This window comes from Pteropus alecto, unplaced genomic scaffold, assembly GCF_000325575.1.
Source record: "Pteropus alecto unplaced genomic scaffold, ASM32557v1 scaffold20, whole genome shotgun sequence".
NCBI lineage: Eukaryota > Metazoa > Chordata > Mammalia > Chiroptera > Pteropodidae > Pteropus > Pteropus alecto.
In genome coordinates, this window is record NW_006436298.1 from 13,916,909 (window position 1) to 13,932,679 (window position 15,771).

The 15,771-nt window shown below is 37.6% G+C and overlaps 1 pseudogene; it reads left to right on the forward strand.

Moving 5' to 3' along the window:
* The first annotated feature begins 12,666 nt into the window (after window positions 1-12,666).
* Window positions 12,667-13,129, forward strand: LOC102879245 (annotated as a pseudogene).
* Window positions 13,130-15,771: the final 2,642 nt, after the last annotated feature.

The following is a 15,771-nucleotide window of genomic DNA, read 5'->3' on the forward strand; positions in this document are numbered from 1 at the left end:
TGACTGAAGGACTTTAATATCAACTAGGTTGATTAGTTAAACCCGCAGAATAAACATTGACTGAAGGACTTTAATGCGACCCCGTGAATTATAGTGTATAAAACATTTCGGAATAATCCAAAAGTACTCAATATATGAAGAACCAGGAAAGTTTCAACAACTCTCAAGAAAAACCAACCTCAAGATGGCTTAAATGTTAAGACTTATCAGACAAAGACTTTTAAGTGTTACTGCCCAGCTCCAAGAAGTAAGAGAGAGCACTCTCAAAATGAGTGGAAAAATAAAAATTATGGTTCTACAGAAAAATATAAGAAAGAACCATTGAGGTGGTGAGGGAATGGGAGTTGATTAGTGGGCATAGGATTTTGGTTTTGCAAGATGAAAAGAGATCTAAAGATTGGTCGCATAAGATGAATATACTTAACACTACTGAAATGGTTAAGATGGTCAATTTTATGTGTATTTTACCACAGTTTTTTTTTTTTTTAAAGAATAAAGTAGATTGATATGTACTTAGCTGGAAATAAGTTTCTAAGTAAAAATAAACCATAAATTGGGATAGGGGAGAATCAATGGATATGTACAAACTGAAAACTATAATAATTGCAATAAAAAACTCACTAGATAGGCTCAATTGCAGAATGGAGATGACAGAGGAAAGAGTCAGTGAACTCTTTAGATCAATATCGATATATATTATCCAATCTGAATATTAGAGAGGAAAAAAGACTGAAAAAAAATCAGAGCCTCATGTACCTATGAGACGATATAAAAAGTTATACACATGTTCGGAGTCCCAGAAAGAGAGGATAAAGAGATTAGTGCAGCTGAATATTGAAAAATAAAGGATGAAGACAAAAGACATGACTATAAGGATTCAAGAAGCTCAGTATATCCCAAAGTAAAATAAAAAACTGTCCAGATGCATCATAACCAAACTGCTGAAAATTAAAAAATTTTGAAAGACTAGAGAGAGAAACGGTACATTATATATAATAGAGGCAAAATGAGTCAAGTGACTATGGATTTCTTTACCGAAATCGTGGAAGCTAGAAAACAGTGGAACATTTTTTAAATGTTAAAAGAAAAGGAATGTCAACTGAAAATTTTATATTCTGTGAAAATATCCTTCAGGAATGAAGGCAAAGAAAAGAAATTCTCTGAGGAAGGAAAAATGAGGAATTTGTTGTCAATACATCTGCTCTAAAAAAAGCTAAAAGAAGTTCTCCAGGCAGAAGGGAAATGAAAACAGGGAAACTTGAAACTTCAAGAAGGAAGGAAGAGCAACAGAAATAGCAAATATATGGGTAAATACAATGCTTTTTACTCCTCTTGAGTTCTTTAAAATATGTATGATAGATGCAGGCAAACAGTATGACATTCAGTGGCAGGATGTTTTAGTGTATATAGATATAATAGATATATATACACAACACATATTCTATATTCTGTGAAAAAATTCTTCAGGAATGAAGGCAAAATAGATATATCTATATGTACTGTATGTATAGTATATACAGATATATCTATTTAGAGTGCATATAGAATATAAAGGGACATATATGGTTGAAAGCTGCCTACATTACACTTGGGGTGATAAAATATTAATAAGTAGACTATCAAATTTAAATATGTGTATTTTAATCCTTAGAGCATTTGTAAAAAATATTATACAAAATGTATAGTTTAAAAAGCCAAGAGATAATTAAAATAGAAAGCTAAGAGATTTTCAAATAATTCAAAAGAAACCAGAATAGGAGAAACAGATGAATGAAGAAAAATAGGGGATAAACTGAAAACATAAAAAAAATGAAGGATCCAATTATATACATTAAATGTAAATGTTCTAGAAACATCAGTTAAAAGACAGAGTTTGTCACTTTGGTTAAAGATACATGACTCAATTATATGCTATATAATAAATCCATTTTAAGTAATATAAGTAAAACATAGAAAGATGGAAAAAGATATATCATGTAAAGTCTAATCCAAAGAAATCTAGAGTGGCTGTGTTAATCAGACAAGACTTCAGGAAAAGGAAGATTAACAAGCATAAAGAAGTAATTACATATAATAAAATGATCAATTTCCTAAGAAGATATAACAATCCTGAATATGAAGGTGACAACAAAGCTTCAAAATACATAAAAAAAGAATGGATAGAACTGAAATAAAATGGATAAATACAAAATTATACATGGAAACTTCAACACTGCTGTCAGTAATCAATAGAACAAGCAAACAAGAATATAGAAGTCCTGAATGACACCATCAACCTACCTGATCTAATTTTATAGATCAGTCCACTCCAAAACAGCAGAATATATATTCTTTTCAAGTGCACATGTAATATTGACCATGATAGACTATATTCTGGTCATAAAACAAACTTTAACAAATTTAAAATAATTTAAATAATGCAAAATATGTTTTCTCACTAAAATGGAATTGAACTAAAAATCAGTAACATATTTGAAAATCCTCACAAATAAAGTTAATAGACTTAAAAATGAAGGTGATTTTGACACATGCTACAACATGGATGACTCTTGAGTACATAATGCTAAGTGAAATAAACCAGTAATGAGGAGACAAATACTGTATGATTCCACTTATATAATGGACCTGGAGTAGTAAAATTCATAGATACTGTCAGCGCCAAGCTGATTAAGAAGGGAAGGCTTCGATGGTGAGATGCCCAGTTGAAAGCATGCACGAGGAGCCGACATGAGAATGAAACAGCAGGCACCAACTTTATTGCGGGGAGCACACGCTTCTGGACCACATGGGCTTTATATACATCGAAAAACAATAGTGGCGTTCTGCCACACGTGTAATAAATGATAAGCTGAGTCATACTTGCAAAAGTTAGGTGCAGGTGACTTACTACATTAATGTAACATTTTAAATCCAGAGTTCTACCCCTAGCTGCGAGCCTGGATTACAGCCAGACCTGGGACCCATAGAGACAGAAAGCAGAATGGTGGTTTAGAGGATGGAGTAATGGAGAATTATTGTTTAATAGATAAAGAGCTCTTTGGGATGATGAAAAAGTTCTAGAAATGGGTGTTGGTGAGAGTTGCACAATATGAATGTACTCACTGCTACTGAACTATACATTTACAAATGATTAAAATGGTAAAATTTATATTTTACACAATAAAAAATTGAGATCACATAATGTTGCTTTACATAGTATTCTTGATTTATAAACACTGGGGGAAAATGTCTGATGTATTTCTTATTCATCTTGAGTTCATCTTGAGTTCTTTAAAGAGGTTAATGTATTACTGTTCGAAAAGTCATTTATGATTTTTGTATAATATCTTGCCATAGAACTTATTAGCTAACCACAAAATAAGTTATAATAGGCTCTATGTGCAAAAAGCTTGCTTTGAATGCTTCTGCCAAGCCCTAGACAACAAAAGCAATGTTTCCTCCTATAATTAATTACAGAGAAATCACAGATAGTTAAGTAATTACCCCGATTCTCCTCCTGAGGACACAGGAGCCGAACGTGAAGGAAAGAATGCCCTGGGAGAGAGCTGCTTCGCGGGGGGTTTAATAGCCTGAGTTCTGGGAGGACTTGAATAGAGCTTTAGAAGGTCTAGGATTTGCCCACAGTATAAACAAGCTTCTCAAAAATAAAATATTATGCTTTTTCCAAGGAGGCCATATCTGAACTGTGAAAGATTAGGCTGTCATGGTTGTGTCAGAGCTATGCCTTGAGCCAGCCTAAGTCTAGATAAAAAGGAGAAACTGAGGTGTTAGGAGAACAGTTAAAAATCCTTTCTGCCCTCAGAAGGGCTTAAAGCTGAGGAGGAAAAAAGGAGATGGAGCTCAGGAAATGGTATTTTTTAAATGGCTGTTTTATATTTATTCAATATGGTTTCATTGTTTATTTTTAAAATTGTAATATAAGAAGAAAAATGCTGTTTTATGTTTACATAGTTCTTCAGGTGGCTTTTCAACATAGGGTAAATGGTAAGGTCCAGCTGCTATGCTTTTAATGGAACAGAAAAACTCAAGGCTGTAGTTTTACAAAAGCTTAATGCTGAGTCACAAATGTACATGACCATATTGAAGTGATTAATGGCTGAATGACACATCCATCTTTTTTGATAGATTGCTTTATCATTCAAAATATTTGTTGCCCCTCCTTGAGCTCTACTTCCTGCGGAAGGATTTATCTCCTTGGCTGTTGAACTCAGGCATAGCCAAATGATTTGCTTTGAGCAATAAATTGTAAGCAGAAGTGACATGTGTCACTTTGGAGCAGAAACACGAAGAACCAGCATCTGGTTCACCATGTCTTTTATTCCTCTGCTACAAGACCAGCAACATCCCATAGTTGCTCTGTGAGCCTGGATCTATGAGTAGAGAAGAGTCACAGTGGACCTGTGAGGAACATGTAACATAACAGGAAATAAATTGTTTCCTTGGGGCTGTTTGTTCCTTCAGTTTACTTAGCCTATCCTGACTATTGCATGTTTCCATCCACATAACAGCAACATCATAAACGTTTATGTAGTGTGTATAACATCTTGCTTAGCCTTCTTTTTTACCTACCCTTTTCCGAAGGCCAGGTTTACATGGTTTCCTTTTCTTTCCTTGATAACAGAATCACAACTTCATTTCTAGATGCAGTGTGCTGAACTCCAGTGATGTGCCCAACCAAGAGTTTGATTAGTCTAAGCTAATCATAGCAACTCGGTTCCTCCTTGAGAGGAATTGGTTTAAGGATGAATATGTGACTCAGTTTGGAACAATGAGATTTAAGGGGAAGCTGCTGGCGAATTCTGATAAGAGCAGCATGCAGAGAGTTGTTTTTGTCTACTTCCACTTTTAGCTCTGAAAGCTGTAATGTAACAATGTGATGGTTGGTACTGTGACTGTGAAGATTCACACCAATGTGCTGAGAGCTGTGGAGTCAAGGGCAGAAGGAGCTAGGGTTTTTGATGACATAATTGAATCACCAAATCAATCTTAGGTCTGCCTACCTGGGCTTCTTAGTGAACTATTAATGTCCTTATAGTTTAAGTCTCAAGTCTGATTTTTCTATTGCTTGCTGCCAAACGTATCCTGATAGGATATGTGTGGACAAAGCATTGTTCACTTGCCCAGTTTCATAAGAGGTTTATCTTTATGACTGCCCTAGATAGGCCTTAGATTTATCAGTTAAAAAAAAAAAGAAAAGAAATCTGCAATGAAAGTCAAAGGAACTTGGGAGTTTTACTTAATTTGGCTACCTTAGTGCAGCTCTAATGATGTCCTCTTTGGTGTATGCACTGAATACAGCTCTCAGCTCCCTGTGGCCGTTTGGTGTAGGGTCCTGTATCTCTAGGTAGTCCTAGAAGCTACCTGGGCCTAGTTTTTTACCCTAATGAGAAAATAAGGTTTTAGGAGACCAAATCCCAATATGAGATTTCTCCAGCAAAAGATAGTCAAGCCAGAAGAGCTGCCAGTGCCTTTGTCTTGAGTGCTTTCTGTTATATTGTATCCTAAAGCTGCCTGAAACTTTACTGGAAGCGAAAGTAACAAAACTGAAGCTACTGAAGCTGTCCTACTTTGGGCATGTCATGAGAAGGCAGGGTCTTTGGAAATGACAATAATGCTGGGAAAAGTAGAAGGCAGCAGGAAAAGGGGAAGACCAAGTATGAGATGGATTGACTCCATAAAAGAAGCCATAGGCATGAGTCTACAGGAGCTGAGCAGGGCTGCTGAGGACAGGACATTTTGGACATCACTCATTCATAGGGTTGCCAGGAGTTGGAGCTGACTCAATGGTATGAATAGTGCAGGGGACCTCACGACTTAAGCCTCATGAGTAGTGCAGGGGACCTCACGGCTTAAGCCTCAAGGAGTAAAGTATTCTGGATGTTAGTTCTCTGAAGCAAGGATATTCCTCTGCTCCCAGTCCCAGTCATGGGAAACAGCAGCCACCACAGAGTAGACCATGGATGTAGGTAGGTAGGCATCTAAATGCTCAACATAAGTTTGGTCTTTTCATAGTTTCTTGGAACAGCCTCCATTGTGGCGTTCTGTTACCCATTATTTCCAGATGTTCCTTCTTTTTATTCCACAAACCATGTTTTGCTATTTTTAATCTTTTTCTAATGTCTGTTTGTGGATCCTAGAAAAGTTCTCAGAAATGTGATTATTTTTTAGTTTTCTAGGTCTTTTGTTGTTATCATAGCTGAGTAAGGCTTCTGGACATCATGTAAGAGTGTTACTTTAATTTCAGGCTTCTGGAAACATTAATATCTCAACTATTTTATCTCCATTTTACATATATTTCACTTTTGCTAAAAATGTTTTGATACTTGCTTGGTCTCTCTTTTGATTGTCGGTGCAACCATGTGCTTTGTTTCAACTTGTAAATGTCTTGTACAAGTATTTAAATCAATCCTGGTAGCTGTTTTGAAAAATTCACTAAAAACAGATAAATTGCTGTTAAGCTAATACAGTTTTTTCCTGAATGGTCCAAATTTATATTTACCAAAATAGCTTTCTATTTTTAATTTGTATTATCCAATTTTAATTTTCTTAGTATAAATTAGATAGTAATTGGCTACAGTTTTTATGTCTTCCATTTTATAGTTAGTTAGACTGCTCATAGGTCAAGTTTTGTTGCCACTCAGCATCTGTGAGTTCTTAGCATTCTTTCTTAGATTTGTGCTTCAAATCAAAAAAGTTTTATAAAAAATTCTGTTTCCGCACATTGTCTCATAAAATTTTCTTTGGATGGACTAACACACTGAGCTCTTAAGGAGTTTAATGATTATTTCACCTTGTTGATTTATTGTGGTCTTTCGTTGTTGGAGCATTTCATTCTTCCATCAGCTCAGAGAAACCTTGAAACATCTGTGCTTGGGAGAACGATGGTTGCATGGAAATGAAAAGCACATTTAACTGCTTGGTTGCTGCATACTGTGTGACAAATAAAAGCGATAGGCCCTTGATGTTCCAGACAGCCACTGGGGTACAAAAGGCTTGGTTTCTAACAGTCTGTGTATCAGCTGATTATTTAAGATGCATTTCTCCATGGAAACAAGGTTAAGAGGGGCACTTAGGTTTTTAGGTTCATTCATAAAAGCCTGTTTCCCCCAGAATATAACCAAAGTTCCGCACATTGCAATGAGTAAGAGCAGAATATTGCTATTCTTAAGTAGCCAGAAAAGAAATGCAATTGAATAAGAAAAAAGCTTTAAAAAAATTTCCTTAACAATTCCTGATTGTCAAGGAAAACAAAATTTAACCAGATGGGGATGTAGAGAAATATCCTATGACAATTCCAGAAGGGACAGTGGAAGGACAAATGACACTTGTTTCTTTTATTATAACTGTTTCCCTTTAAAATAAACAGTTTGATGTAGTTTCAAAATATTCTTTAATAAGATTTTTTTTTTACAATCAGGTCAAGATGCTAAATGTTAATTTAATAAAGTTTTAAAAAGTGAAAAACAGTGGCTTTCTTCTTGCTCGAGATAGCTATGTTATAGCCACTTTTGATTTAATCAAGTCGTCTTGACTTTAGTCTCTCTTGGTCCTCAGTTGAACAGATAGATAAGTATTGATTGTCCAGTAAGTGACAGGCGCTACTCCAGCAGCAAACAGGGAGACAAAGGTCTGGTTGGTTGGTTTATAGAGAGAATGAAGAACATCTATGGGAGAGATTTTCCTGTGGAAATGGGTGGGGAAGAAAAAAGGTGAAAGAAGAAGGGAATTACTGAAGGAGTAGATGGGAGACAGAGATTTCCTGAGAAGGAAGGAATTCACCTGGGAATAGGAGAAGACAAGAGGGAAAAGGTAACCCCAAAATGTTGGACTCATGGGGGAGAAGAAAAGAACGTAGAGAGGTGAGAACTTAGATCAGACAGTGATCAGCCCAAGCCAGGGGTGACCCATCCACCCCAAAACAGCTTGTGTGACCTACAGTGAGGAGGAGCAGGGAGCAAATTTCAGTACCAGCAGAGGGAGAGGGCCATTTTGCAGGATGGATGTTAGAAACTGTACGAAGTGAAGCACAGGGAAAGAAAGGGTAGACTGATTTGGCAGAGATTTTGCTCAAATAAATTCCATAGTTTCAAAGAGTTAAATCATAAGGGATAATCTGAGAAATGCCCAGAAGCTTTAAGAAATGGCTTCCCATGCAGAGTGGGTTGAAACATGCTCACAAACTGACAACTTATTCTCCCTGTTTGCAGCTTCCTCGAATTGCATTTTGTTGTTGTTGTTGTTGTTAATATATCCTCATTTTCACTTTAAGGAGCCCTTGACATTGGTTTTACATGTATTTAAAGTAAGCAAGATTCACCCAGGTCCTATACCTGCAGAAAGATGGTCCCACCACATGTAGTTCCCTAAAAGGGTCAGGAGAGAACCAGGGTTAAGAGCATAGACTCTAGAGTTAAAATATCTGGATTTGAATCCTGACTCAAAGGACACAGCCATTTACTCTAGTGTATGACTTTGGGCAAGTTACTTAATTTCTATGCACCCCAATTCTTCACATGTAAAATGGCTTAATAATAGCACCTAGATCATTGGGTTACTTTGGGAATTGATTGGGTTAATGTACGTGAAGCTCTTAGAAAAAATGCCTGGCTCCAAGTAGTGTTAACTTTAAAAAGCAAAACAAAATAAAACTTAAAAAATTCCCACACCAATTACTTACATTAATGAAAACAATAGTGAATAATGCTGCATGCATATTAATTTGCCTTCAAAAACATTTTATAAATGCTTGCAATCATGTAAATGATTAGAAGCAGGCTCAGCCCACCCCTAGCTCTAAGTCTATCACTTTTGAACCATCTCATGGTTCACTTCAGGTCCTTGACTAGGATGTATTTGTTGACTGCACTTTGCTATAGCAATGTTAGGAACAGCATACATAAGTGCTCTTGATTTTTTACTCAAAGATAGTAATGACTTTTTATCTGTATGTGGATGTAGCTGAATTTCTTTTTAGATGGTAATGACTTTTTATCTGTATGTGGATGTAGCTGAATTTCTTTTAAGTAGGTCCATGGAGGAAAAAAACCCTCAGAACTCTCCCTTTCTTTGGATGCCTTTCTTCTAGCAGAGTTTATCTGGAACAAAAAACTGTCTTTCTGGCCAGATCTGGCCCCACACAGGCCAGTGATATAATTAAAGTTCATCCTTGGGGCATTTCCCACCTGGGCTTTAACCCTCAGTCAGAGCCCTGTCTCCACAACATACCCCATAACCACTCTCATCCTCAGCTTTGACCTAAGGAAAATCTATATTTGAACTTATTTTAAACAGGTAAATGTTAGAAGCCAAACTTACGACTACTCCCTAGGTCTGAAAAGCCTGCCTGTTTCTTGCTCTTCTCCCATGGAAGGCCTCTCCTATTCCCTATCTCTCTCTCCATTTAGATAAAATATGCTACCAATTACAAAGGGATTTTTTTAGAGCATGTGATGGGGGAAGGTCACTGATAATGAAGCAGACACCAAATGAAATTTTTTTCATTATAGTTGGGGAAGGAAGAAAAGGTAGAAAAAACACGAACAATACGGTAGTGGAGAATTAAAGCATAAAACACATTAGAGAAAGAAGGGGAGTGATTGGGAGTAGATAAGAAAATTAGCTGCTTTTGTGGTGGTGTCATGAGAAGCAAGTTGAACAGGGTAGGATTTAGGAAACAAGGGTCCACTGGCAGATTTAGGAAGACAGCAGGGAGGGTTACTAAAATGCCTTAGTCATCGGCACACTGAGGTGATGGCATGCTCAGTCAAATTGGGGGTGCTGTAGAGATATTAGGTCAATAGAGGGTAGGGCTCAATTGTAGGGGCAGGCTTTGGTTACTTAAGCCAACTGGGCAAAGGTCAGCACCATGGATAGTCCCAAAGGATAATTAGATGCTGAAGAGCCACAAAAGGAACAGTAGGTGTTACAAGACAGACTGAAGTTTTTTGTTGTTGTTTGGCTTTGCCCCTGAAACAAAACCTTCTTGTTCTCTCTGTTTTCAAAACCAACAAGACATTTGTTGAGCCCCTACTGTGTGCCAGGCACATGTACTACTGCTGGAGAAAGACAAAGGAATAAGATAAAGCTCTCTGCCCTCAAGAAGCTTACTACCCCCTAGATAAACTAGAAATTAAAACAAAACAAAACAAAACAGTAATGATAGCTAATATTTATTGATCAATCACTATGTGCCAAACACATAATACTGCTATAGATAAATTAATTTTCTTAACGACCTTATGTAAGAGGTGTTATTATATTATAGATAAGGAAGCTGAAGCACACAGAATTTAAGAAACTTTTTTTAAGTCACATAGCTTATAAGAAGTCAAGGCAGAATTTAAACCCAAATATTCTGACTCCGGTGTCCATACTATCAATCACTACATTATATTGTCTACATATCATAATAATACCATGTAATGAATGCCACCTCTGGCAGAGATGTACATAAAGTACAGGAGGACACATAGGAGATGCACTCAAATCAAAATGGGTTGGGAAGAGGGGGAGAAATTCAGGGAAGTCATCTAGCTGAGGTGGCATGTTACTTAAGTTTTGAAGAACAAGGAACAATCATGGAGCATGTATAGCAGGAGACATAGTATGGTTAATCTTACAGTGCAAGGCCTGTTAGAGGTCTGAGAAGCCAATCAACTGTCCCCTTCATTTCTCAGATTCTAAGCGGTGGATAACGGACTGAAGGAACTAAATAAGGACCAAGGTGTGAGGTTTGCCTAATTACTTCCAAAGTACAGGACTCCTTGGTGGAGGTTTGGAAAATATAGATACAAAAGAGAGAATGGGAGATAGGCCATATTGGCTTTTTTCTTGTACCTCAGTCAAAAAGGAATGGAAATTTCAATATAGTTTCTGGATATAAGGTCAAATATATTCAATAAGAAATGAACTTTTGTACCAAAAAATACTCCACGAAATATTAGCAAAATAAATCCCAAAATATAAGAATACATTATGACCAAGGGAGGTAATGAAGTAATGATGCTAAGTATCTTTTCATGTGCTGATTGGCCATTTGTATAAGTTCTTTGGAAAAATGTTTAAATCCTTTGCCCGTTTTTTAATTGAGTTGTCTTTTTATTGTTCAGTTGTAACAATACTGTTTATTGTTTTTTGTTTTTTATGTCTTCTGGACACTAGACCCTTATCAGATATATCATTTTGTATAATAAAGAATTGGGCTGGCCTTTGTCCCTAGGTCCTGGGAGGTAACCTCCAGCCCCTTGGAATTTCCCAGGGATAGAAGTGTCTTTGTTATTCATGGTGGGCCCCTCAGACCTGATAGTTTGTGCTAATGAGATGATCATGATGGGGCCCCTTAAATTAAAATAAGCTGAATCACTTTGATAGGAACCATTGGATCAGATATGACTATTATTAGCTTGGTGGGATTATATCCCCTTTCCAGTTACACATCCAAGTTTAGAGACATTATAAATTACATTTAAATAATAATGATTTGCAGTTGGTAAATATGGAAAGTTTACTATAGTCCTTCAAAGTAATGTTAAACAAAGAGGCCACAAGACTAAGGTAGATCTAATACCTTAGCAGCCTGTGTAAGCAAACTAAAACCTAAGCTCGGAAATGCCTCAAGATTAAGAAATCAAAACCCAAGGACAACCAGTCACAAACAGCCAACGAGGCTTTCCCAAATAAGGCAGATGCTTAAGCTATAGCCAGTCAGATGATTACCTTGTGTTACTTCCATCTCTTCTCTATGAAAGTCTTTCCCTTAGCTTCTATCTGTGGAGTACTCCTAGCCACTTCCAGTTTGGCACTGCGGGTTAAAATAGAGTTTTTGCTCAAAATTTTAATATGCCTCAGCTTATCTTTTAACACTTGCCCTTTATATCTCAAAGACAGTTTTAGTCACCTCAGCCTTCTCGATCCAGGCACAATAACTCAAATTCTAAAGGTTTTTTTCCATTTCTTTAATAATTCTGCTGTATTTTTTTCAATGTTTAGGTCATCATATCTTGTTAAATTATAAAGATGGGCCCTAAATTCATGTTATGTATCAATTCCTTAGTATGGTATGTTATCAGAGGTTAAAATATGCTTTTTTTTTCAGATAAGTAATATGTTGGCTGGAATATAGGCGCACTCAGCGTAAGTAGAAAGCATGTATACTTCTTAGACTTAATATTCAACAGCAATCAGCTATCTATAAAAATAAAACCTTTGTTTACACAGAGAGCCGGATGACTTCACTGGGTTCAGAAGGACTGCATTTTCCACCTTGCACTGACATTTAGAGTCATCCTCCTTGCCCCGAAGTGTCCCGTTTCTTTTGGTTACCTGATCGACATAAAGATATCGTTCTGAACATTCAGTCTTCTGGGTATAAAGGGAGAAACTGTTGGTTCAGGTGCATATAGCAGTTTAGACCATAGATTGCAATAGATTTGTGTGAATTTGCCAATACTTTGACTATAATCCTTCTTTCTTCTCAAAGATCAGTGAAACTAAAATAAAAATAAAGCAACATATTCACCAAAAGAAAAGCATGGCATTCAGGGTTAACATTCCTGAGAGATCACTACAGATCTATGACAATGCAGAAGAATTTAAATTTGTTAAGGAACACTTTATTGACAGAACCAGAGGCTGCTGCAGCTCTCCTGTTTTCAGAGGGCTCAGAAGATGACAGACATTCAGATTGTGCATGCCTACAGAAAGCTGCCAGCCTTCTTTTAAAATAAGATGAGGGTTCTGTTGGGAGAAACTGACAAGGAGAAGCTCCCGTGATATAACATCAGTCCGGGCTTCGAGACACCACAGAGGCCATCAAGGGCACCTACGTTGACACAAAAAGCCCCCTAACTGGTGATGTCTCTATCAGAGGACAGATTCTGTCAGGCATGGTAACTAAGATGAAGATGCAAGAGGGCCATTGTCATCCACTGAGACTACCTCCACTGCATTCAAAAGTACAAACGCTTCAAAAAGCTCCACAAGAACATGTTCATGCACCTGTCCCCTTGATTCTTGACATCCAGATCGGCAACGTCATAAAGGTGGGCGAGTGCCCGTCCCTGAACGGACTGTATGCTTTTCAGTGGTCACCAAGGCCACCAGCACCAAGAAGCAATTACAGAAGTTCTGAACTTGGATGCTTCCCCACTCCCACAAATGAAGTTATTTTCTCATTAAAAAAAAAGAACCTTTTATTATTAATCAGTCATTCCTAAGTAGAAAAGAATTACTAGCAAATTTTCTTCCACTCATTATATTTGTGGTACAATTTTTGTTATGAGCATCTATTTCTTTGGTGATTTTTTAAAAATTGTGGCAAAATATACTCACCTACTCTTTTTTTTTTTGTCCACTCTTATAATTAGAAACATTAGGCTCTTTCCATTTCAGAATTGAAACCCATGTCAATGGAAGAATCTTTGCTGTGATTCGCATTACAACAAATTCATGAGGGGCATAATGGAGTAAACATACACATACTAGTGATGATAGGATTAAATTACTGAAGTGTTTAAAAAATGGATTGTCCTCTCTGACTCCCCACTTGTGTTATCCTGAGCTAGTATCTCAGCCTCTACGGGTGTCAGCTCCCTAGTCTGTAAAATGGAACAATCCTTACTTTGTTATGAGATTTAAAGCATTTGGTAGGGTGTCTGACTTATAGAAAATACTAAAAAAATGGAGCTCTTTCATTCTGACTGGGAAAGACCAAAAGTTTTATTTACTTATATAGCCTAATAGAATTGCATCCAACATTTTGGATTCTGGACACTATTTCTTTCTATACTTAATGTGTCCTAATGGTCACAGCATTCAGGTTTCCTAGACAATATTTTTTTTTTCATGAGGTTCTTGGCAACTGAATTGTAAAGAAAGGAGTTGATGTAATTTTGATGACATTGCAGCTGTTTATTCAACAAAGATTTAGTGACATATCTAGGTTGTGCATTAGTCCAGTTCATATGGAAGGAACACCGAGTTCCCAAATGGCAGCTTATCTGTCACAGGGCTGCCAGGTGCCGGGTTTTCCCCACTCCTGACTGAGGCTGGAAGGTCTGAGGATCACTGGACCGGAGCTGGAGCAGGCCTGGGCAGGATACTTGGGCCACCCTGCTAAAAAGCAAATAAGGTGAGAAGGCTACTGACTTTCTTGGAAAGAGCCAATGAACAGTACATGTGACAGGAAGATGAATAACAGGAAAGGGTCAGCCCACACACGTTAATTGTGTGTAAGGTGTTGGCGCTTGCTGCTTTGGGAACTACAAAAGAAAAATAAAGAGAATTTCCTACCCTTTAAGAAATTTAGTCAAGATGGGCATCAAGGATCAGGTACATGAATCAAATAGAAGCCAGAGTTAAATATCAACACTAAAGATCCCAGTAGTCAGCCTGTGAATACAGCTGATTTAATAGAGACACTGCGAAGGTAATCCAGAGGAAAGAAAGAAATATGGGCTGGGGGGATCTGCGAAAACTTCACAGAAGGGATGGAATTGGACAGATGAGAGAATTTAAAGCCAGAGGAGAGTGATGGCGTGAGAGCAGGAGGGTCAGGGTGTGTTTTGGTCAGAAGCTTTGTGAGAGGAAGCAGAGGAGTATAAACTAGAGAGTGCATTAGGAACACTTGGCTTGTTTGTGTAAGTCACGGGACCTCAATTTCCTCATCTTCCTGAGAGGATGGAGCATATATTCTTCATACTCCTTGCGATTCTGACCTTCTGTGATCCTGAGCACTGACCTGACGATAACAGCTTGCTCACCAAAAAGGAGATTTGTTGGTTCATGTAACAGAGAAGGATGAGAGTGGATCTAGGGAGGCTTTGTCAGGACTCTTCTGCCTCCGGTCCCTTCACCTTGAAAAGCAGGTGTGATGCAGTGGCTAAGTGACCCTCCCAGATTGCCAGGGTGCACTCTTAGCTCTTCCCATTAGTAGCTGTACCTCAGTTTTATCCTCTGACAAATGAGGATTACAATAACAATGCCTATCTCCCAGGGTTCTTGTGTGGAAGTGCTTAGAACAGTGTCTGGAGCATAGTGAGGACAAAATACATGTTAGCCTTTAGTCTTATCTCTATTTGGTTGACTCCCTCAGGCTCCAACTACATACAGGCCTTTGCTGTACAGAGGAGAAAGTGGCTGCTGGTCCCACACTCCACCTTTGTGACTCTGCCTTATAGCTAAGAGATGGGGACACTATTGGCTGCCTCAGAATCATGATAGGAGCTGGACTATAGTCTGAGGTGGGTCAAAATAGAGTGCCTGGTAGACAAGGAATGGTCCACTAAATGCACATCTGATCTTACAACCACGTCCATGGAGAAGTAAAGCACATGTTACAGTTAACGTTTTGGGGCGAGGAAATCCAAGTTTATAAACGAAAAACTAAAGAGTTTCATGGGAAAGTGACAGAGCCAGGAATTCACCCAAACCTGTCATTCCACATCGCTTTTCATTCTATTTCACTGTTATAACCAAATATCAAAATGCTTTGTTACCACGAAATAAAGCATGCCTTCTGTTTCCCCTGGGAATATTTTCACTATGAATGGAGAGTGGTTTATAGTCAACACAGCAAACACTTATTGAGCACTTACTGCATGCGAAGTGTCAGGCATTGTCAGGGAAATGACAAGAGAAGCATGGCTTCTGTGCATTCAAGGTTCTTAAATACAGTGGAGAAGACAACACATCCAAATTTACTTGGATACAGTGTAGCATGTGAAAAGAGCAGATGAGTGGATTTCTTTTTTTTTGAGAGTAGAAGACAACTTG